The sequence below is a fragment of the Tinamus guttatus genome, unplaced genomic scaffold, assembly GCF_059628265.1.
Source record: "Tinamus guttatus ecotype Peru unplaced genomic scaffold, ASM5962826v1 Tinamus_guttatus_pri_ptg001120l, whole genome shotgun sequence".
NCBI lineage: Eukaryota > Metazoa > Chordata > Aves > Tinamiformes > Tinamidae > Tinamus > Tinamus guttatus.
This window is the reverse complement of record NW_028289654.1, coordinates 132,717-157,060: the sequence shown is the minus strand read 5'-3', so window position 1 is coordinate 157,060 and position 24,344 is coordinate 132,717. Positions and strand designations below refer to the sequence as shown.

Genomic DNA, 24,344 nt, shown 5'->3' with positions numbered 1-24,344 from the left:
TGACACATATAGAGAGGCATGACGATCAAGTCTTGTTCTATGAGAGTAGCTTTTGTGATTTAGCTGTAAAGTTTTCCAAGGCAGGAAATACCAGCCATGAAAATAACACCTTCATACTAGAATAAGTTTCACCCAGGGAAGCATTTCAGTGTGTGCTCAATATTTAAATACACTTCTCAGTTGATATTAGACTATCATCTGTCAACAAATTCTGAGGGAAAATTCCTCCAGCGAGGACTAGGTGGCGCAGTAGGTTAATGCATTGCCATTTTCAGGCATTTTAAGGTCTCCACATTCCTGTAATTTTCCACAGCCTCCGATGTTTATTGCCACATTGATGCATTGATAACATGCATCAATGTCCGGGTCCCCGGCTCGCCCTCAAAGGGGGAATCTTGCACAAGGACCACCCCCCCCACCCCCCCCCCCCCCCCCCCCCGGTGCCGCGCGCAGGGTTTATATACCAGCAAGAGGTTGGGCGGTTATACAAAAGCTAGATATTTCTTTTTAAGGTCCGACCGCTCCGGATTCTCTTCGGATTGGTCGTAAGGAGTGTCTCTCCTCGAAATCTTCCCGCGTTGCGGCGGCAGCTCCGCCTCCAGCAGCCACTCGGCCCTGCCCGGCGGCCAATGGCAGCGCCCTGAGCTCGGGGCAGCCTCGCGCCAGATCCTGCGTGAAGTCCTGCAAGGCACCCTCGGCCGCCGTGAACCCAGCCCTGCGGGCCGCCGTCCACCCCGGGGCACCACGGGTGTAAGGGTTTTGCAGAAACATTATGTTCCGTTCTCGCATTCCCCCCTTCTCCTTGTTCATTTTTGAGAATTCCTTCTCATCTTGGTCGTCCACATCTAAATATTGTCGTCACATCACCATTAATTGTACAGCACCCACCCGATCCTTTACAAATTCTATTACACGATTTAGGATACAAGGTCCTAATGTCAGGGTCAGGAATAGGATTATTACTGGCATTGATTGTACCAAGTTTCGAACCATCCTTGTTGGCGCTCTCGCTCTTTCTTTGCGCTTTTCGAGCCCCTCCCTAACCTTGGTCAGTGAATCTCGGACCACCCCCCTGTGGTCTGCATAAAAACAACATTCCTCGCCCAAAGCTGCGCATAACCCTCCTTGCTGTAGGAACAAAAGGTCCAACCCTCGTCTGTTTTGCAAGACAACCTCTGACAGGGAGGTCAGTGACTTCTCTAAGCATGATATCGATTTTTCAATTTTCCTCATCTACAGCAGCTTGTAATGAGGCCAATTTTTGAGGTTGTAAAGTTAGGGATGCTATTCCTGTTCCAGCCCCCGCTATTCCCAACCCTCCTAAGGTTGCTATGGTAAGCATGGTTATTGGTTCCCTTTTCGTTATTCTTGACTTCCCCTGCTCCCAGTGAATGTACATACTCTCTTCCTGATGATACAATATGCGGGGAACTACTGCAACCTGTATACAATATTCCTTGCTCTCATTGAACACCGTTAAGGCGAGACAGGGTGTTAATTCTGTTTCAGAACATATCCACCATCCTCCTCCTTGAGGTATTGCCCGTTTCTCTCCTCCCGTCCTGTTGATCACTTCCACTTCCACCCTGCAAAGCATCTTTCTATTGTGGGATACCTTTACCTTCCTGTCTTCCCATTTGCACTGAGGAGGACTATCCAGAGTGCTGAGGTTGTAGGTAGCCCTAACCAATTTCCAGAGAGGGTCGTCACCGGTCCCCTCTTTCCCAAACCCAGGGACTTGGGTAGTGTCATCCCTCCGAGGGGAGGATACGTAGCCCTCTGGGCTACGGGTGGTTAACCCCTCCCCTTTCCCTCTGGTTTCGTCTGACCTGACTTCTTAATAAGGATTAAGCCTCCCCTATCTGTCCCTGGTTCCCAATATCTGACCCCCCATGTTTTCCCCAACCTCCACCCTGGATCCTCAGGGCTTGTAGCATTGAGGATTAGATATTTACAATTGCTATAGGGATACTCGATTCTCCTGTGGGGACCGTATCCTTGAGGCTTACAGCCCCTTGGTTCCCCGTTCCACCCTTAAGTATTTATCAATCTGTGAAGGGTAGTCCCACGCTGAAATGGTCACACATTCCCAATATGACTGATTGGGGCTATTACAATACCCCTTCCCTGGATTTGAACTAGGGCAGAAATAATACGCCTTTTGGTTCAGACAGGGGCTAATAGGAGCTGGAGTACATAGATAAACTAGGGGAGCCTGCTGTTACTCTTGTCTGTATCACCTGCCCATCCTCCCACCTTGCCAGAGTCCATTGATAAGGTTGATGAGGGCTTCCCCCTGTTACCAGTTGAGTCGTCACCAGAACTAGGACCAGGAGATGCCGCACTCTGTCGTTTGACGCAGATCTTTAGGGGGTTCTCGGGATTCTGCTCAACTTCCCACTTCTCAGCTTCCTCTCGTTCTGGAGGGGATGCCCTTCGCACATGCAAGTGATGTACCCACGGGCCAATTCCGTCAACCTTTAGAGCAGTGGGGGTTACAAGAACCACAACATAAGGTCCTTTCCCCTTGGCTTCTAATGACTTTCGGTGATGCCTTTTTACCCATACCCAGTCTCCCGGTTCAAGATCATGCATGGGTTCCATAGGCCCTTTCCCTTGATTATAGATACTTGATACACGGCCTGGACTGCCTGAAGCATTATCTTTTGGTCCCAGTTCAATTCTCCTTTCCCCTTCTCTTAGTGGGTACACCGGAGGTGGAGTCCCATACATGATTTCGAAGGGGGTAAGATTCAGAACATAGGGCGTGTTCCGTACCCGGAAAATAGCAAAGGGAAGGAGTGTCACCCAGTCCCCACCAGTCTCTGTTACCAACTTTGTTAAGGTCTCTTTTAAAGTTCGGTTCATCTTTTCCACTTGCCCCGAACTTTGGGGGTTGTACTCACAATGCAATTTCCACATAGTCCCCAAAATAAGTTCTGAATGGTACTTGCCACAAAAGCAGGTCCATTGTCCGATCCTATAACCTCCGGGACCCCATAGCGTGGGATTATTTCCTCTAACAACACCTTGGCTACCACCTGGGCAGTTTGACACTTAGTGGGAAAAGCTTCTACCCAACCCAAAAAGGTGTCTATCATAACCAACAAGTACCTATATCCATATTTTCCTGGTTTGACTTAGGTGAAATCTACCTCCCACAATCTCCCAGGTCTCCAACCCCTTTCCCTGACCCCCAGGTGTTGTCCTGCCCTTTTTCCAGGTTTCATCACCTGACACGCTATGCACTCCTCTGTTATTCTACAGCCTACCGCCCCCTGGTTGTGGAACTGAAGTTTAGCTGTTTCCAAGAGTTTAGCTGCTTTTCTTTCTCCCAGATGGGTTGACTTATGCAGCTGAGTCAATAATTGTTCTCCCAAAGTCTGTGGTAATAACAAGGTGGAATCCAAACCTCGGTACCACCCATCTTCTCCTTTCTTTAGATTCCCATTGTGCCTTATCCACTGCAGATCTTCAGAGTATACTGGAGTTGACGGTAGCTGGCCCATTCCCGGCGGAGGGAGGTTTAGCGCTATCGCGTTACTTCTTTTCCGATGGGTTCACACGCGGCCAGTTTTGCAGCCTCATCTGCCGCTTGATTCCCTCTGCTGATTTGGTCCCTCGCTTTTTGATGCCCTGGGACATGGATCACAGCTATCGCTCTAGGTTTATGTATGGCTTCCAATAAGTGAAGTATCTCTTGCTTGTTCCGAATCTCTTTTCCCGATGATGTTACAAATCCCCTTTCCTTGTAAATGGCCCCATGTATATGCACAGTCCCATACGCATAGCGACTGTCCGTGTATACAGTCAATCTTTTCCCTTCTGCTATTTCTAGGGCTCTTGTTAGAGCAATGAGTTCTGCTTTGCACTGGCTCTATATCCTAGCTGAGCCAGTTCCCTAACCAAATCTTCAGTGCCCCTTGCACATTCCTCTTTGGTTGTTCCTGCCAGAAGTATGTCATCCACATACTGCAGCAGCGTTAGTTCCTGGTGGGTGCTACGGTACAGGTGCAGATCCTCACTCAGAGCCTCATTAAATAGAATTGGCGAGTTTTTAAACCCTTGCGGTAGCCTAGTCCATGTGAGTTGTCCCTCTATCCCTTGCTGCAGGTCCTCCCATTCAAAAGTGAAAATGTATGAGGGGTTATACCCATCCTCATTTCTTTTGTCATAGGATATTGCTGGACTCGGACCGGTTCCGCTCCTGGTTTCAGTTCCACAACTATCAGGGCTCTGTGACTAGCCGCTCCTACTCCCACCGTTTCTGCCCATGCTTCTGGAATCTCCCGCACCCACCTTTCCATTTCTTTCGGTATTTCCCCCGTCCCCCTTTGCTGATATATCCAGTACTCGTCCTCAAATCGCATAGTCAGTACATGTAGTGGGTTTCCTTCCCCATCGCTAACCTTCACCCCCTCCTTAAAGTATATTCTAGCCTGTAGCTTGGTCAATAGGTCCCTTCCCAACAGGGGTGCCGGGCATTCCGGTATATAGATGAAAGAGTGAGTAACCTGCTTAGTACCTAGATCCACCCGGCGGTTTGTGGTCCATTGATAAGATTTAACCCCATTCACCCCCTGCACCCAACTGGTTTTCTTTGTTAGCTTCCCCCTATCCTCGTTCAATACCGAGTGTTCCACCCCCGTGTCCACCATAAATCCTACTGGTTTCCCTTCCACTTCTAACATTACCCAAGACTCAGGGAAGGGGGCCGAGTCCTGACACCTTCAGTCACTTTCCCCCTCCCCCGCCAGCAATACCCCCAGTTGGGGTCTATAGTTGGATGGCCCTGACTTCCCACCGGCCCCTCCTCTTCTCCTCTCAGGGCACTCATTCTTCCAGTGGCCCCTCCCCTTACATACGGCACACTGGTCTCTTTCCAGCCTCCTTCTCTCTCCTCCCCCACCTTCCCGCACTTCTCTCCCTGCCTCCTTTTTCCCTTTGCCGGTGTAAAAGATTCTCACTAACTCTTCCTGGTTACGCTGGTTTTCCCTCACTTGGAATTCCCTATCTTCCTTTCGCAGTCTCTCCTGCCTTTCCTCGGGCATCTCTCGATTATTGTAAACCTTTTCTGCTGTTTTCAATAGGTCCTGTATAGTCTGTTCCCCTAGTCGATCTACCTTTTGCAGTTTTCTCCTAATATCGGAGGCTGCCTGATTTACAAATGCCAGTATGACAGCTGCTTTGTTTTCCTCTGCCAAGGGGTCCATCGGAGTCTAAATGCCTCTAATATTCGCTCCAGGAATGCCGCTGGACTCTCAGTCGGCTCCTGCCTTACCGCATTAACTTTAGCCAAGTTGGTGGGTTTGCGTGCCGCCGCCCGGAGGCCGGCCATCAGAGTCTGGCGATATACTCGGAGACGCTCCCTACTTTCTGCCTGGTCGAAATCCCATGGGGGTCGCGTTAACGGGAATCCTTCCTCTATCAGGTTCTGTTGGGTGGTAGGTCTCCCATCCACCCCCGGAACAAGTTTCCGTGCTTCCCAAAGGATCTGCTCCCGTTCCTCTGTTGTGAATAGAACCTTTAACAGCTACTAAAAGATCAATTAATGCTGAACAAAGAAGGAGGGTTAGTTTGTCTTTGCCCCATTTCAAGCGATTGAGGAAAACAGAGACACAAAGCACATAAAGCGACAGCAGTACATAAAGCGACAGACAACAATTCCACACGCACAACATCCAAAATTTCTGTTACTTTTCCTTTTGCGCGCGTTCTTTTACCTTCCACCATGGGGTTTACCTTTCACCCCCGTTTTCCCTTCCACCACGGGGTTTACCTTTCACCCCCGTTTTCCTAATAACCACGGGGTAGTGGGGACGTCTCCCACACTACCCGGCTGGCCACCCTGCAGTGCGTCCACCTAGGCATTCGCCAGCCTCCCCTCGGGCCCGCTTATCCTGCTTACCTTAAGCTGTCCTGGGCATCTCTTAGTCTTTGCCCGCCGGCAGGGTGGAATCCCAGACGAGCCCCCAAAATGTTAAGTCTGGTTCCCAACCCACGAGTGAGAGAAGAGCAGAGAGGCCCATAATTGCAGGATCCAGCTTTATTACCAGCTAGCTGGAGTCCCCGGCTCACCCTCAAAGGGGGAATCTTGCACAAGGACCCTGCTCCTCCACGGTTCCCTGGGCAACACAATCTGCTCTCCTCGCAGCTGCAAAAGGGAGTAACGGAGGATGGAGTGGAGTGAAGACACCGCAGCCAAACTCTGTTGCACTCCCTGTGCTGGGCTGCTGATAAGCCGCACAGTGGCTGTCTAATGGGAGATATACGATAACGTCTGGTACTGAGCCAGCAAAGGTGGCAAATCACTCCTTTCGCATGAACTTTGCTTGAACTTTGCTCATTATAATGTGAGAACCACACCTCCATCCCAAAAATTACCCGCCTCCAAGGTACGACCACCCCTCACTGAGCATGCACTCTAGATTTTCGATTGACTGCACCTTTAAATGAAAGAGAGAAACTTTTTCACCAATCAATAACAATATTAAGTATGACTCTAGTCACTCAAGCTCCCCCTGAATGTAAAGAAAAGTATAAAAGGTGAACTAAGGATGAAGAGGGGGAGGGAAGGAACCATCGTAACTCCTGGCTCAGTCGACAGGCTGAGCCCCCTTCCCTCCCCTCGGGTCGGGACGCTGCCTGAGGAGATTCGAGACTGAGAGCCCTCTCCCACCTTCTGGGGTGAGTGATGATTGCACATTTGTACATCAGAGCTAGCTAAAACCCCCACGCTGTAGTAGAGAATTTCCTGTACTGACATCCGAAACCTGATTTGTGAATGTTGCATTTGAATAAATCATGCTGTTTGTGAACTCGACTACTTGTTTGGGGGGAGGCGATCGGACCTACAGTCCACAGACTGTTCGTGAATTGGATACTGCCAGAGTCAAGCTTATAGTTGATCACACTATTTGGGAACTCAATTCACTCCTAGGAACGCGATCGGACCTACGGTCCACGGACTGTTTGTGAATCCGATACTGATTTGATATCTCCTTCCCCTCCCCTCCCCTCCCCCCCCCACCACTACGGCTTTCAAACTGCAACATTTCACAAAATTGGCGTAGTCGGCAGGATGTCAATAAAGGAATTCCTACGGAGACCGAAATATGGCCCCTCAGAAGGTGGGGAAGATCCTGAAAAGGTTTTGCAAAGAATGGAGGAATGCCATGCTATGTTTAAGGACGGCAAAGGCAAGGGTGTTATTTGCACCATTCTGGGCGGTTGCTTAATTCGGGTGCAGAAGGACTATAAAATAAGTGAGAAATTGAAATTAGATTATCAAAGTAAGAATTCAGAAATTCAACACTTGCAGTATGAATTAGAGAAGAAAAAGAGACATACCCAGTTACTGGAGCAGCGAATTGAAACAATGCTGATGCAGGCACCCCGACCCCCTAATATGCGGCAAATCAGAAAGCTAATTACTGACACTCAGCCTGAGGACTGGGATGGGGACATATGGGGAGATCCAGATAAAGAGATAGAAGAATCCTCCGAACTAGTAGCTGTTCGGCCGCTGCTAAAGACGGAAACATCTGAAGGACCCCGAGGTCGGAATCCCCGCACCACAGTTCAGACTACTCCTTATTCAGGTTCACAATTAGGAGAACTGCAGACTAAATTTTCAAGAAAGCCTGGGGAAACCGAATATTTGTGGAGAGTTTCTCTTTCAGGTGGTGACAGAACATTGTTAGACAGAGAAGAATCTTTAGGCTTCTGGGGACCAGGAGTGTTTCTAGATGAGGGGTTCCCAGATGATAATCGATCTATTACTGCTCGAGTTGCTTACTGGGCAGAGGGAATAGACCCCAGAGAAAGGGGCGAGCCACTAATAATCAAAGTTAGGGGACTGTCTGGCTTATCAGAGGCAATGCAGAAAGCTGCTTGTATTCAGGCAATGTATGACTGAGGACATTTTGATGTTCCATTAATGGCTCCGGTAGACCCAGTCCATCTGAGGCCCCTTATTAAGGGTCTGCCCGACACAGCAAAGATATATATGCAAAATTTGAAGAAAAGGCTCATTCGGGCCCGAGAGCATAATGATCAGAACCTTCACGCCCCCCCTGCACACGTCCCTACTTGGGCGGAGCTGTTACATGACATGGTGAGTTATGGACGAGAGATGGCATGGTCAGACCTTGAGCCTCTATCAGAACAATGAGGGAGAGGTAGGAAGGTATTTCACACAAGAAAATTGGAGGGTCGACCATACCCAAAACATGAACTGGAACCCTTCCAGGGTCTGCCGGCATCAGTAAATCAAATTAACAGCCCTCTGCGCAATGATTTATGGCGACAAGCATTAGCTTTAGGAGTGCCCCACACTATGCTGCAGGGGCAACCCACTAGCTGCATCAGAAAATTGGTTGAAATCCTGGAATGCAGAGCAACTGAATCTCCTCCTTCAAGCGGACAGGACAAGAACTCCCCCTCTTCCCCTGCCTCTGACAGAATAAACAATCCCTTTGCACCTCTAAGTGAAGAGTTTAGGAGATCAAAAAACTAAACAATGCAGATTGGGATTTGTGCTGCCCAACCCGCATGATACATATTTTTCAATGGTCCAAAAACAAAGAACCCTATATATCAATTCCCGTTGGTCAAAAAAAACTTAGTCTAGAATTTTTGATTGATACTGGAGCATGAATTAGTGTTCTGAACAAGTTGCAACTCAATTTGCTCCTAGGAAGGCGATCGGACTGCTGGTCCACAGACTGTGAATCCGATACTGCCGGAGTCGGGCGTATAGCTAGCACAGTATTTCATATCCCCTCCCCCTCCCACCACCACGGCTTTCAAACTGCAACAGGTACATCATATTAAACCTACTTAACTATATATTGTAAGATTTCTGTACAGTAGAAAATACCTAGTGTTTTGTGAACGGTTCTGAATTTCTTCTAGAAAAACAATAAGCTCCATTTCAGGAGTTTTACCATGCAACTTCCCACTCTCCTACTGCTCAGAGCCTCTATAAAAGGAATTTCTGAGTCTGAGAATTAACCCCTTTGTAAACTGCTCATCACAGTTTTACAGCATGCAGAGAATCCTGTAGGGATATGGGATCCATGCAGGTGCCTAGCTGTAATGGGAGGACATGGCCCTGATTATAGGTCTTTCCAGAATTTATAGGTAGCTAGCATCATTAGTATCAGCTTGACTGTGGCTTCCCTCCTACTCTGTGCTGGGATGGAAAGTGGGAATGTGATAGAATACAGCATAGTCTCTGTTCTGTTTTCAAAACCAAAAACTTCCTTTAAAGAAAGTCATCACTTACCGAGGGGTAAATAGCAAGAAGCTTCAATTCCTGGTTGTTACAGATTTCCTGGGGTGAGTCATTTAACATCAGCATCAAAACAGTAAAAAGAACATATGGAGGGGGTACCTGCACTTATTAAGTTGTAATTTAACATGCTGCAACAATACTTGGAAAGCACGTGACTATCTACGGCCAAAAAGTGCTCCAAGAGATAAGTATCATTATTTGATGTTTCTGCCAACTTCTTTCACTTTTATAGGGCGATACACAGGGGCTTGCAACAGTTGTGTTCCAGCACAGGATCTGGGATGGCATCTTTGTACAGAATGCTCATAAGTACTTAAGAGCTGTCTAATTACACTTCAAATGTTTGAAAGATGGAAGTTGTTATCTCTATGTTTTGCATTACAAAACTATCATTTGCAAATTAAAAGTCCCCCTTCTAGCAGCAAGCAATTAGAGAGGGACTAAGACACTGCTGTATGATTTCACTATATCGACAGGAGCATTACTGTCAGACCTGGCAGTGAAAAACAAATCCCATTCCCAAAAGTCTCTTAGCAGCTCAAGATCCTGTGCAATTTCTTCCCTAGATTGTGCTGGTTAACCATAACTTAGCAAGCCTGGAAAACAGACACCCAAAAGTCATTTTCAGACCAGAAACTAAAAAATCAAGAGCTGAGCTCAGAGGAGGTTTGGAAGGTAAGTGAAGTAAAATCTCCTCCACCGAGTGACAGCGTGTAAGTGTTCATTCAGTCAACTCTGAACACCTATACTAAACTCATGTGGTTTATTTCCTGACAGACTGTCACAGGTAAGGACTCTATCCATAGTAAGATTAGAGGGGAAGACAGAAAGTATTTCTAAGCCACCATCCCAAAAGAAAATCTTAGCTCAGTCCAAATGTTTGCTTTAGTAAATCTCAGGACATGACTATTTATGTAACATAAGGCCCGATATACCCAGAGTGGTACAGCACTCTTTGCAGGTCTGTGCGGAGAAACGCAGATTCCAGAAGTTATTTATGTGGATATCTTTTCAGTGTGCTTCACTGAACAGTGTAGAAAGGTCACAGGGAGCCCATATTTGGTTTGAGTAGCAGCCCAATCCAGAAATGTCCTACTGAAGTCAATTGGACAAAATACTTCTAAAGTACCAGAACATCCTCATTGATGGCATTCATTCCACCTGCTCATATGGTAGGGCTTCAGGTTTTCAAATGGGCATCAGTGGATGTGAGCTGGAGGCAATAGAAGTGTAAAAATCTTTAGAACTCCCCACAGCTCCAGATGAGACCCAGTACTTCAGGAAAATATTTGATTCCATGTGCAATAGCTGAACTCTACTTTCTCTAAACAGATGGTGAAATAAATGTGATTCCTGCTCAGAGTGCACTACACTGTCTGATTCATTCTCTTCCAGGCCAGTCATGACTATCAGAAGAGCAGCTGAGGAAATTTAGCAGGTCTCACAGCATAACTCTCTCTTCTGTGCCATCTCAGGCCTTTTGGGGGAAATCTAGTTAAGCTCCCCATATTTATCAGATTTTTTTTTTTTGAAGGCCAGTTTGTAATACTCTTCTGAAATGCTTAGCTAATCCAGAAAAAGAACAATAGTGTAATTTTATATTGAAAGCTCAAATTGAAATATTACTCCCTTGAGAAGTCTCAGTCTAAACCAGGAAACACTTTGGTTGCCAGTGCTCCAAATGACTGTTCCACATCTGCTCTCATTTTTGGGAATGATGAAACTAGCACACTCTCCACTACAGGACAGCCACAGCCTCTGAGGAAAGACCAAGGAGAGAATAATTCTTTTCTTCAGCACTAAACAAACCCAACACAGCTAAAGAGAATTCCTATCTCTGTGGCCATGAAATTGTTTCTGGATGCCAAGATCATATGGTGAGGTATTTGCCTTCCTGTCTGCACAAGATCAAACTCCACTTAGCTGTCTCCTGTAACCTAGCTTTGGTGTCAAAACTGAGCTATCATAACGTCCAGATCATCTTTTCTTGTTCTGCTTTGTGTTTATACCATGTCTATCTCAATGCTCTTCAATTTAAAATGTAACTTCTTTAAAAAATATGAGGAGTGGCAGTTTGAATAGCATTGCTTTAATGCACACAGACTGAGCTACTGAATAGCTGAAGTGTGGCTTGTTTACTGGGATTCAGCTAAGGCCATATGAAAGTGATCTATGTTCTATTTATTCATCAGCTAATAACTCAGATCATGGATCCCACCACCCTCAGGGTAAGACTAGTGACTCGTACAGAGGATGCTAGGTTTCAAGCAGAATTGTTTGTGATCCTTGGAGGGACCCTGGAGATGGAAACTGTCAGATAAGCTTTTGAACTAGAATGCTCATGGAAACACTGTCCGTGGCCATGGCTTTCCTCTGCTTGCCCTTTGTGAGCTACAATTAATGGCTTTGATTTGAAACATTCTGCCTGCTGGAAGGACCCATGCTCTGTTCATACAGATGCATCCCTAGACCATAACTCTGGGAACATTGCTTTACTAACCCTTTTTAATATCTAGGCATGAACTTAGAGAACGCAAATTCCATCCCAGCTGTTCACCACACAGGGACTGCTCCCAGGTCCTGCAAAACCTACACATGCCACATACAGTCCTTTCTCCTAGAAAATCCCCTGGAGTTTTCAACGTCCCACGTCAGCTAACCACTTGTTGAGCAACCAGACCCTCTGAATGGGTCAATTATTTTAGCTCTGTTTAGATGTAAGCAGGATTCTGACCATCCCACCCCATCCTGTGTATTTCTTCTACCACTTCACTCTATTACACAGTAGGTGAGCTATTTCTCCTCACTTAAAAGTACGTTCCCTCCTTACTTACTATCCCTTCTTCAGTATCTAGATGCTGGTTCTCACTATGATCAGTCTAAAATATGTCTCCATCATACCTCTTGACTGGTTTTTACACTAGTACCTCTGAGCTTACACGTGCAGCCCTCCAAGTATATTTTATTAAACTCTTTACCAATCCTTTTTTCAAGGTCATCTGCTGCAGGTGTGGAGTTTACTATTCACCAATAGGGAAGCGTTTTTCAGGGGATAAATCACCCATAACTATTCTGTTAGCTTACTTTGCTGCTGAAAACAGTATTTGTCAGCAATGCATAACTAGCAGAGCTCCAGAGAACGATGTGAATTCTGTTCTGCCTCATCTATCATTGATAACGTTGTCATCTAGGCTTCCCTTTTGACTTTTGTCCCTGGAGATCATGACTACTCTAGAAAAAAAATTAGCTTGGCTTTTAAAAAATACTGGTATGTTCAGAATTGTGGAGAAGGGCAGATGGAATGAAAATGAAATCCCACAGTGCTCTTTTTAGAAAGATTTTTCTATCGGATTTTTTTTTTCAACTGGATTTTTACCAAAGCCATTGTCCCTATTTCTAAATGTTGACAACAGCAACACTTGGCAAGTACATACATCTGCTCAGATAAGGATCTGAGGAATAAACATTGCTGAATTCAGAGTCAGCATCACAAAAGGACTGTAAGGTAATTTTTACTCCTTAATGAGACTAGTGTCTGTGCTTCATTTCATCAGCAAAAGAACAAATGTACCGGAAAAAATAAAGCAAGCAAAAAAAAAAAAAAAAAGCAAGGAAAATGAGATGTACTTAGAGAGGAAGAAAATACAAGAGACTTTTTAAAAAAATGGGAAAGTAAGATTTTGTTTAAAATCTCCTTTTTCAACATTTATTCATTGACACTTGTAATTTACAGATCCTTGCTATTCTGACACAGGTACCTTCCCTGCTGCCTTCAGATTTGTCTTTTCCTCTAACCATTTTCTCATTGTTCTCTTCCTTTCTCCAGAGACTCTTCTCTTAAGCAGCAGAAGAGCTGGTATTAAGATCTATGCTGGTGTGTCTAAGTTTCATTGATTCTTTGACCTTTCTTGGGACCTTGTACATTATTCCTCAAGAGAGTTCCTTGAAATCAGTCCAAACTGTGAAAATATAAGAACACTATGAAAGTCACTGAGAAAAGCTATTTTGTAAGGATTTTTGTACAAAAGGTATTTTCATCAAATCACGTTGCTATTCTGACAGTCCCAAAAGATCTCTCAAGAACTTAAGAAACTAAAGAACCTCAAGGGACCAAGGGGCTGTAAGCCTCAAGGATACGGTCCCCACAGGAGAATCGAGTATCCCTATAGCAATTGTAAATATCTAATCCTCAATGCTACAAGCCCTGAGGATCCAGGGTGGAGGTTGGGGAAAACATGGGGGGTCAGATATTGGGAACCAGGGACAGATAGGGGAGGCTTAATCCTTATTAAGAAGTCAGGTCAGACGAAACCAGAGGGAAAGGGGAGGGGTTAACCACCCGTAGCCCAGAGGGCTACGTATCCTCCCCTCGGAGGGATGACACTACCCAAGTCCCTGGGTTTGGGAAAGAGGGGACCGGTGACGACCCTCTCTGGAAATTGGTTAGGGCTACCTACAACCTCAGCACTCTGGATAGTCCTCCTCAATGCAAATGGGAAGACAGGAAGGTAAAGGTATCCCACAATAGAAAGATGCTTTGCAGGGTGGAAGTGGAAGTGATCAACAGGACGGGAGGAGAGAAACGGGCAATACCTCAAGGAGGAGGATGGTGGATATGTTCTGAAACAGAATTAACACCCTGTCTCGCCTTAACGGTGTTCAATGAGAGCAAGGAATATTGTATACAGGTTGCAGTAGTTCCCCGCATATTGTATCATCAGGAAGAGAGTATGTACATTCACTGGGAGCAGGGGAAGTCAAGAATAACGAAAAGGGAACCAATAACCATGCTTACCATAGCAACCTTAGGAGGGTTGGGAATAGCGGGGGCTGGAACAGGAATAGCATCCCTAACTTTACAACCTCAAAAATTGGCCTCATTACAAGCTGCTGTAGATGAGGAAAATTGAAAAATCGATATCATGCTTAGAGAAGTCACTGACCTCCCTGTCAGAGGTTGTCTTGCAAAAACAGACGAGGGTTGGACCTTGCCCCGAGCTCAGGGCGCTGCCATTGGCCGCCGGGCAGGGCCGAGTGGCTGCTGGAGGCGGAGCTGCCGCCGCAACGCGGGAAGATTTCGAGGAGAGACACTCCTTACGACCAATCCGAAGAGAATCCGGAGCGGTCGGACCTTAAAAAGAAATATCTAGCTTTTGTATAACCGCCCAACCTCTTGCTGGTATATAAACCCTGCGCGCGGCACCGGGGGGGGGGGGGTGGTCCTTGTGCAAGATTCCCCCTTTGAGGGCGAGCCGGGGACCCGGACATTGATGCATGTTATCAATGCATCAATGTGGCAATAAACATCGGAGGCTGTGGAAAATTACAGGAATGTGGAGACCTTAAAATGCCTGAAAATGGCAATGCATTAACCTACTGCGCCACCTAGTCCTCGCTGGAGGAATTTTCCCTCAGAATTTGTTGACAGATGATAGTCTAATATCAACTGAGAAGTGTATTTAAATATTGAGCACACACTGAAATGCTTCCCTGGGTGAAACTTATTCTAGTATGAAGGTGTTATTTTCATGGCTGGTATTTCCTGCCTTGGAAAACTTTACAGCTAAATCACAAAAGCTACTCTCATAGAACAAGACTTGATCGTCATGCCTCTCTATATGTGTCAGCAGAGAAAAAAAAATCATATTGCTAAGTGATACAAATATTCCATCCTTCTGTATGCTCCACAGTAAACACACCTTCCAACAGCAGAAAAGCCATTTGTTGGGAACAGCTCATTTTCTCAGGGAATCACTGTGAACAGCAAAGACAACAGAACTTTTTACTAGAGTAAGTTGTACCAACAGTGGTGGGTTGCTGGAATAACACCAGGGCTGGAATAGCTGGTGTAGACACAGCCACAGTCCCCTGAAGCATGGGCGATGCCTGTGAGCATGACCATAAGCAGCTATACTGATATCATGTTAGGGCTGTTCCTTCCGAAGTCCGCTTGTCCCCTAGTTAGCGGCCATTATTGGCACTATTGATCCCAAGGATGCCAACTCCAGGCACTCCACAGTTTGCTCGGTGCTCTCAGCACTCCATGTTCCCTTTCCAATGTTTCCTCTTCCTTAAACCAGACTCGCTCAGCCTTGCCTAGTGGCACAGCTCATTGCCACACTGGATTTGTCACAGCAATTCTTTTATTGAGCATTATTCAGCATAGCTTGTAGCAAGCACTGCACCCTGCATATCAAAGCACTGAGCCTAACCAGCCAAAGAATCTAAGCTGCAATACTCTCTTAAATTATATAAACAACCCTTTATACATTATATCATGCATTCAATGTATCATCTTCTAATGTGCATTTATGATAAATTTCTAATAGATTAATAAAAAAAAAAAAAAAAAAAAAAAAAAGTGTCATGCCTTCTAAGCTAGTCTCTGAACTTTGGTGGAAAACAAAAGGGCCAGCTCATTAATTCTCAGTGGCTGGCATTGGATGTCTACTTCTGGTATATCCGTATAAAGTTCAGCATTCTTCATTTTTCCATGAAGCTAATACATTAAGTTTGTTGTTCAGCTTTCTTAACCTCTTATAAAAGGAGGATTCCGATCACTGCTGAGGTATTTTGGCTTATAGAGCACCTGAGAAGGCTTACTTCCTCTTCTAGATCTTCATTCTGCCTTCCATGAACTTTTGCTGAGCAAGACTTTCTAGGAACAAGACTAAATACAGCTGTCCAAAGCCAAGATATGTGACAGAATGAACTTCAGTTCTCTCATTTGCAGCATCAAAAGGCTTACAAAGCTCATTTCCAGGTCATTTTATGCTTATTGCAAACTGACACATAAGGAAGTTTAGCAACACTACCTAACATTTTCCAGGGCCTTCCTTTTTACAGTGTTTTTTTTTTTTTAAAAAAAAAAAAAAAAAAAACAAAAAACTGGAATTTTCTATGCTGTTTCTTCTTCTAAACCAATCCAATTTATCAGTGTCCGAGAATGACATTTAAAAGGAGTCCGGAGATGTGCTCTCAGTGGCTCATTTTGTCCCAGAACACAAAAAATGGTCTTCAGTTAGTCCAGTTCCACCAGAAGGACTTCTGCAGGGAAGTAACATTTGCGTCACCTCTCGTTAACTACTGTCTCTAACTGGAATTTGGCTTTTTGTGTCTGGAAGCACTACTGTCTATACACCAATCAGCCCCCAAAGCAACATTCTTAAATACTTGATTTTTGCTCTGTGGTTGTAGGACAAAAAGGGCCTCACCCTACTGCACTCTTGTTCCAGTGCCATATTGCCATCACTTACAATGATCTCATCTGTATTTTTAGATGTAAAAGTATACTAGCTAGAGCTCATTCATTGTTACTGACACACCTATGACTTTCCTGTCAGATACTGGGCAGATTTCATACTTGTCCTTACATCAGGGAAAAGTCCATACTGCAACAAAAACCTCCTGCTCTTCCTTCCAGATATGTTCAACTCCACCGTTTAGCCACTCGAAATGGGCTTCTGCATATGGGCATGAGTGTGTGCTGCACAGCTGAACTATGTACAGTTTAATGCATCTATAACAGACAGCAAGCAGCCCTACTACCACTATAACTAATGTTTTGACCAAACTCATAGTAATTCTGGACCTATTTTTTCTTCGTGGTGAACTTCCCAGTGGAGAAATAATAATAATAATAATAAATATAGTTCCAGCACACTAAGTGATGTTCACTGTCCTATGCTGGAATGCTCTATTACACCTGAGATATTTGGAGCATTGAGCTAGTAAAGTACAGAAAGAATTTTGACTCATGACTCTTATAAGCAAAATGGTTATTCTGATAAGTCTCTTCCTTTAGTTCACTGCAAGATGACAGCAGAGAGTTTCTCTTAAGAGAAACTTACCTGAAAACAAATATTACTAGAGTAATGCTAAGTATTTCTAGCTTGGGGCCCAAAATGAGTGGATGTCTTTGACCTTAACCTCTTTGGAAAGATCCAGTAAACAATCCAGTCACCTAAAGAGGCTCTCGGGCAGAAATTAATTCCCTCTGTCTAATCCCATCTACCCTTTATTCTAGAAATCTGAATTCACTGAGCATCTCCCTGTTCAAATTCCCCAAGCACTTGGGCTTCAAATGCCTAGAGTTGTTTCAGTATGTGGAACATTCAGTATGTCCAAATCCTCCTGTGGTCCAGAAATAGATGGACTAATGCCCATTAATGGATTAATGCCACTAGTGGACTAATAGTCCACTTCCCTTGGTGTTCTTAGAGTATGACTGTTGCATATTGCATGTATTTGTCACAAAAAGGCTGCAGAGGACACTTTAAAGTATGAAGGCACATAGCCCTTCTGTAACAGCTGACTGGCCCAGGTGCTCAGTCTGAAAATGGAAAGATTCAGTTCTCTCTTCAGTTGGAAGGAGTTTAGATTCATACATACAGGCCACAATTTATTTATTCTGGACTTTAAGGTACTAGGAAGATAGTGGTCTCTACACCCCCAAACAATCTCAAGGGTAAAGAAGTACCAAAACAGTGTAAATACTCACTACTTGGAGCAGAATTTATTTCTGTGATCAGCTGAACCAAAGGAAATGCTACTTCTTTACATTTGCAATACTACTAGGAAATACATAGCTTTGTCATCTTTAGCTTCCAAGTAAGTTATATGGAAACAAGAAGGGAAATCGTGATTAAATACAGGCACCTAAACTGGGATTACACTATTATACCTGGGATTAGGACCATAAACAAAGATAATATCTTGATTTTTTTTTTTAATATAAAGTTTCTGAGCTGCATCTAAATACTGCAGAATACTAGGTTGCTATTTTTCCACTTGACAATGGGGAGAAAACAAAATATGGAACATCAGCAAATAACAACCTCACTTGCCTCAGACTGAGGAAAGGCATCTTGTGAAAAAATAGAACTGAACTCATTAAGCACTATATAACCGTGTACATATATACAAAATAAAGTGACTTCAGTCTATGTATCAGTTCTAATGCTGGAAATTCTTATATTTCACTGCTTTTTCACCTTAATAACATTTGTTTAACAGGATTTTTTTATGCGACTATTAGCTTATGGAATATAACTGAGCATTTTTCTTCAGTAATCTCTTGTTTCTGCTACCATGCTTTTAATTTTTTAGAACAAACCTACACTTGTTAGGTGAGATTACATCAGGTTATACATACATAACAGCTGCAGCACCTCTTGTGCGCTACAAGTACTACTTGATCAAAGAGATATACCTGGAGGAGAGAGTGTTCCTGAAAGCATACAAGTCTGTGTACAATACATGGCAATTCAATACAAGCTCAGGCTCTGCCCTTTGCAGCTACCTACCACAGACACAATGGAAACATCTATGGAAAGCACAAACCGTATCTGTGTAGGAGACTCAGGGTGCACCTGCAGAACAAGTGCAGGCAGTTGCATGTTTCATGAGGCAGATCAGATTGGCAATCAGGTATCTTAGCTTCACCCCAGCTAGGAAGCCCTATTGAGAGGCAAAGAATACTGGCTCTTTCCAACATTAATGAGTATAAAGTTTAAGTAATTTTTCTCTTCAGCTGTGGGATGACCAAAATCATTCCTAGAGGAACTCCCCAAGCATTGCATCATCTCTCTTGACCTTCTGGCTGCACTACAGAGCACACCTGAAATGAGTCAATCTATTTAACTTCAGTTCAAGAACACATCACTGTCCTTTGCTCTGAAACAGTACTGAATCTTCCATCACTACTGACTCTAAATAGAAGCTTTTTCTAATCAGAAATCAAATCTTGCATGATGAGCATTGTTTATAAAGACAGGTTTGCTTTATTTTTGTTTTGGAAGTTGTCATTGTGCAGTCAGAAAGCTGTTATCAGTGGTTCAAGGTTAAGGAGGAATAGAATGGAGTTACAAAACAAACAAACAAAAAAATCCATCTTCACTGTGCTAACTGTCAATGTAAATCTGTCTGGATTTCCAAATAGCAGGAAGATATGAGGGGATCACAAGCACATTACAAAACAGGATTAAGATTCAAACATGTCTCAACAAATTAGAGTAACAATGTGTCAATATAGAAAGTTTAAGATTGTGAATTTAAGCAGAAATAATCAATTGAGCAAACAAGAAAAAAAGAATTGGCAAGATAAGAGTTCTGCAGAAAACGATCTGGAGCTTACAGAAGATCACTCACTGAGGACAGAGCAAATATATAAGTGTGTAGAAACATCACTTCTAAGTAAACATGGTGCTGATAAGGCCCCATTGGAGCACTGAACCCTCCATTTCTACCTTAGGGATTAGATTTCAATGACCATAATTAACATTCTTTAAAGCAGTGAAAGAATTGTTAGTCTTCAGTACTTCAAAGGCTGCTGCAAAGAGGAAGAAAATAATTTGGTCTCCGCAGGTATGTAGGTAGAAAGTGGTGAAGTTAAAGATGTAGTAAAGATTTTTGATTTACACATTAGAGAACTTTCCACTGCTAAGGATAGGCTAGGTGCTAGTTAGAGACTGCCTTAGAAGGCAGTAAGGTTTCTGGCACTAGTGGTTTCTAAGAACAAACATCTATGAATCAGGTTGTAAGCCTGATTGGTCCTGCTTTAGGGCTGAAGATGTCCTCCTAGGCTTCTCCACACTAGTGTACATATAAATGTACAACTGAAAGGACTTCCATGCTTTTCTTACAAATTACTTGCTTTTAAAATGAGATACAATATCCATAGCAGACTGTCTAGAAGTTCTAGGGAGTGATCATTAACATCTCAAGTCCATTGTCAAGTGGAATCAGTAGCTCCTGAAGTCAGACAAGTATTTCTGTTTCTACTTTAAATAACATGTTAAACAACATGTTTCACTTCCCTGGTTATTGTGAAACTTTTATCTACCCCATTTATCTTTTTTCAAGTCTTAGATTCAGAGCCTGACACAGGGAATTCTCTTTTGTACATTCCACTTCCAGGCTTTTTTTTTTTTTTTTTTTTTTTGGTTTTCTTTTAAAATTCTCCTATTGATGTAGATAGCATTGTTCCAGTGGCTTGCTCTCTTCATGAAAGACTGCAAATTCAGAAAATTACCTGTTTATTACTCTTTAGGGGCACACGACATAAGTCACCATTGGCTTTATATATATATATATATATAAATAAAAGGATACCAACATCAATGGTAGATTTAATAAATGTTGAAGGAAGATATGTGTAATGTTACAAGCATATTTTAGAACATCGATCTCAACAGAAAATAATCAGTTTTAGATGCCCAGACGCTACAACAACTTGACAGATTAATGGTGAAATAGATATAGGTGGTATTACAATGCCAAAAGTATAATAATTAAACAAAGCACTTCTGAAATGAAAAATGACAAAACAAAATTGGAAATTCAAACCTAACACTACCATCAGCAGCCCTGCTATTCTCAGCAGGCTAGCGTAATTGTTTTACTCATTCATTTATTCATTATTTATTAATGAATCTATTTATGTATTCATTTTTAAGTTAGGATGGAAATATCCTCCTGGGGTTCATGAACTCAATGACCTTTAGGGTCTTTTCCAACCATAATGATTTTATGACCAGTTAGTTATGTTATATAGTAGAGGGAAAAAAAAAAAAAAAAAAAAAAAAAAAAAAAAAAAGCTAGAGACAACCTTTGGTCTGAAAACTTACAAGATAAAAAAAAAAAAAAAGGGCAATTTTTTTTGTTTGTTTTTTGTTTATTTCTTCCAATTGATGAAGGAATATTAAGTCATGGAAATTATGTGACATAATTATTTTGTTACTTGGTATCAGAACTCTAACCCAGCTCTTTTCCTTTCTGCAACCAGCTTATTTTCTCTCTTTAGCTAAACATCAGTGAATAGGATTTGCAAATATGGAGGGGGGGGGGGAAGATCTTTCCCCGGACTTCCCCCCCCCCCCCACAAACCTGTCCAAGTGTGATTTTAGTAAACATAACCCTATGCTGCCTAAAAGTGTAGGTAAACATCGTAGCACAAACACTTGCATGATCCTAGCATGAACACTTATAGCCGCAGTCCCTTTGAGGGAAGACACAAAGCAAAAACAAACCTTCATGAGATCCCTTCATGTTCCCCAGGAACATTTGCTTATAAAAATATACTAGCCTGAACTATGGAGAGATCACTTACCTGATGCAGTTATTCTTTCAAGCAGTGCTACTGTGTTTTTACTAACATTATATATCCTACAAACTTACTGTTTAAAATGCAAAGATTTGATGCATAGCCAGTTAAGGCTCTTTAACATGAGTGTCATAGGATGCTGTGGATTTTCTGAACAGCAATCATTTCAAAACTTGCCTTCCTAAGACACAAGATCAAAACTCTTCACCTGAATATTTCAGCTAATGAAACTTACCCATACCAGTATTTACAGTCATTTCCATGTTCTGCTTCTGGATCTTTTAAGAATTTCTTCTGGAGTCATTCAGACTCCTGGGAAGTCTTTAAAGAATTTCAGGGTGGTTACTGCTGGGAAAGGAGAGCTACAGGAGGTCTTACCTTCTAGCAACTTCTAACAAGCTCTGCCAGCTATTCCTAATCAATAAGATCAATCATCTCCAGCTGACTCCTGATAAACTAGGGTCAAACACAGGCAGGTGCTAGGTCTACATAAGTGCTGCTCCCAGAGTGCAACTATGTGGTGGTTTATGCAGAGGAGTACACAGGAGAAGCTGCTGAGGGTGCTGTTTTTGTATTCAGTAATACTGGTGACACAGTAGGTGCTGGTGATACTGTGAGGAGTTGCAGAGTAGTAGTAGTCTCTATCAATATAATGCAGTTATGCTGTATCAGCGCTGAGTCTTTGATCCTTTCTACCCAAGCAACTAAACCTCCAGCACAGGCGGGAGAAAGCTTATACCAGAGGTTGCAAAGAAAGAAGGAAAGAAGGTCACGGGTTGGACTAGACCTTCTCATAGACCTTTCCAAACTACATTTCTATGATTTAACATAAAGAGCTTTAACACTTTAGATTTTGTAGATGCTGTGACATTGTAGTCCTTTTTTTGGATTGACCTTTATTTTGCTAAAGTCTTTAGTAAAAGACCTCACAGTAAAAAAAGTTCTTCCTCACATGGAGATAGAACTTCCTGTGTTTCAACTTGCACCCATTACCCCTTGTCCTGTCACTGGCCACCACGGAGAAGAGCCTGGCCCCATCCTCCCTACATTCACCCCTCAGGTACTTGAACATGTTGGATCAGATCCCTTCTCAATCTTCTCTTCTCCAGGCTAAACAGGCCCAGCTCGCTTAGTCTTTCCTCATAAGATAGATGCTCCAGTCCCTTAATTGTCTTTGTTGATCTATGCTGGACCCTCTCTAGAAGTTCCAGGTCCCTCTTGTCCTGGGGAGCCCAGAACTGCACCCAATACTCCAAGCGTGGCCTCACCAGAGCTGAGTAGAGGGGCAGGATCCCCTCCCTTGACCTGCTGGCAACACTCCTCCTGATGCAGGCCAGGATCCCATTGGCCTTCTTGGCCATGAGGGCACATTGCTGACTCATGGTTAACCTGTTGTCAACCAGGACACCCAAATCCCTCTTTTTCTCTTTAAGTTTTCCCAAGAGCTCTTTGCCCATCCACACAGGTCTCCTGCCCCTCTTGCTCGACTTCTTGTAGCAATGCACCGATCCTGAGCTTTGAGAAAGTGGTGCTTGAATATTAGCCAACTCTCCTAGACCACCTTTCCTTCTAGGACCATATCATCTAAGCACATTAGGAAAAAGAAATATTTACTATATTACAATCGGTTGTAAAGAAGTATTGTTATTACCATTCGGTAGATATAAAAAAAAAATTGCAAAATTTTGCCATCTTAGTTTTAGAGATCTATGACTTGAGTTTTCCATAAAGCTAAGAAATTAGATGACCCTTTGTGTACACAATCCCCTGAGTTCTGATGCAATAGTACGTGACCTGTATGACTGTCCGCAGATGTGGGCCACAAGAAATGAGTAACTAGTGACCGTCTAGGAAAAATTCCATCAGGATGACTCATACAGCACGCACAGGATCTCTTTGGAAGAAACACTAATAGAAGCAATTCTCCAGAATAAGGTTCCCAATAATAATTATTCTTCCACGACTAATCATTTGACTCAATCCAGCATCAAACAGGGATTGTTCTTCAATGGAAAAATATTTAACCATGTGCTGCCTTTCGGCTTCAATTGCCTCGTCGTTACCTCGAGCGAGCACGGGCGCCACCACCCGGGAACCCGGGCCAAATGAGCACAGACACCAATATGGTGGATGCAGCAAATGGCGTTTATTGCAGGTACATCCGAACTTTTATAGGGTACCTGTGTGCGGAAGCGCGCTCCGTAGCCAATAGCGTTAACATCGCCTTATACGGGCACGTGCCCATCTCCCCTGCACGTGCCCATCTCCCCTATTCTTTCCGCATAGCACGAGATCTTCCGACCGCCGTACCCTACATCTCCCCCTCCCCTAGACATCCTATGTCAATGTAAACGTCCCATGTTAACCCAAACATCCTAGGTTAACCTAAACATCACTACTTTGAACGAATTAGGCACGACAAAACGGGCATGCCGCAAAAGATGCCTACTAACACTATTATAGCTATTAATCCAAACCTCCATAACCAATCCCAATTGAACAATAACAGGATAACACACAAGTGCGGTGGCCTTTTCTCATCGCGTCTACGAGGGTTTCGCTCCTCCAGCTTCCTCGTCTCCTCCAGACGGGCGTACGGGTTGCGAGGACGTCCCACAATTCGGTCCTGTAAGAGAAGACTTGCAGCCGCTATTAGTCTTAAGGTCCGGCCTCACCCATCTTGCCGGCACCCATTTAATTATTCCCTGCTGTCGCACAGCTGCATAACCCCTTCCCTGGGTTACCAGGTCCCAGCCGGGTTCCCAAACCCCCCGTTCCGGGAATCTGACCAGAACTGGAGGTCCGTCCTCCATAGCCGCGACCGCCCAATGTTTATCTATTGACGTCTTGTTCTCGTCACCCCGGACAAAGTGGTTTAGCGAGTATAACGCTCGCATTAAAATTTCTGGTTGCTTCACCACAGGGATTCCTTGGGGATGTCCT

General features: G+C 43.8%; 1 pseudogene; it reads right to left on the bottom strand.

Annotated features, from left to right (window-relative positions):
- Positions 1 to 507: 507 nt before the first annotated feature.
- LOC148590752 (uncharacterized) lies at positions 508 to 24,214 on the bottom strand (annotated as a pseudogene).
- Positions 24,215 to 24,344: the final 130 nt, after the last annotated feature.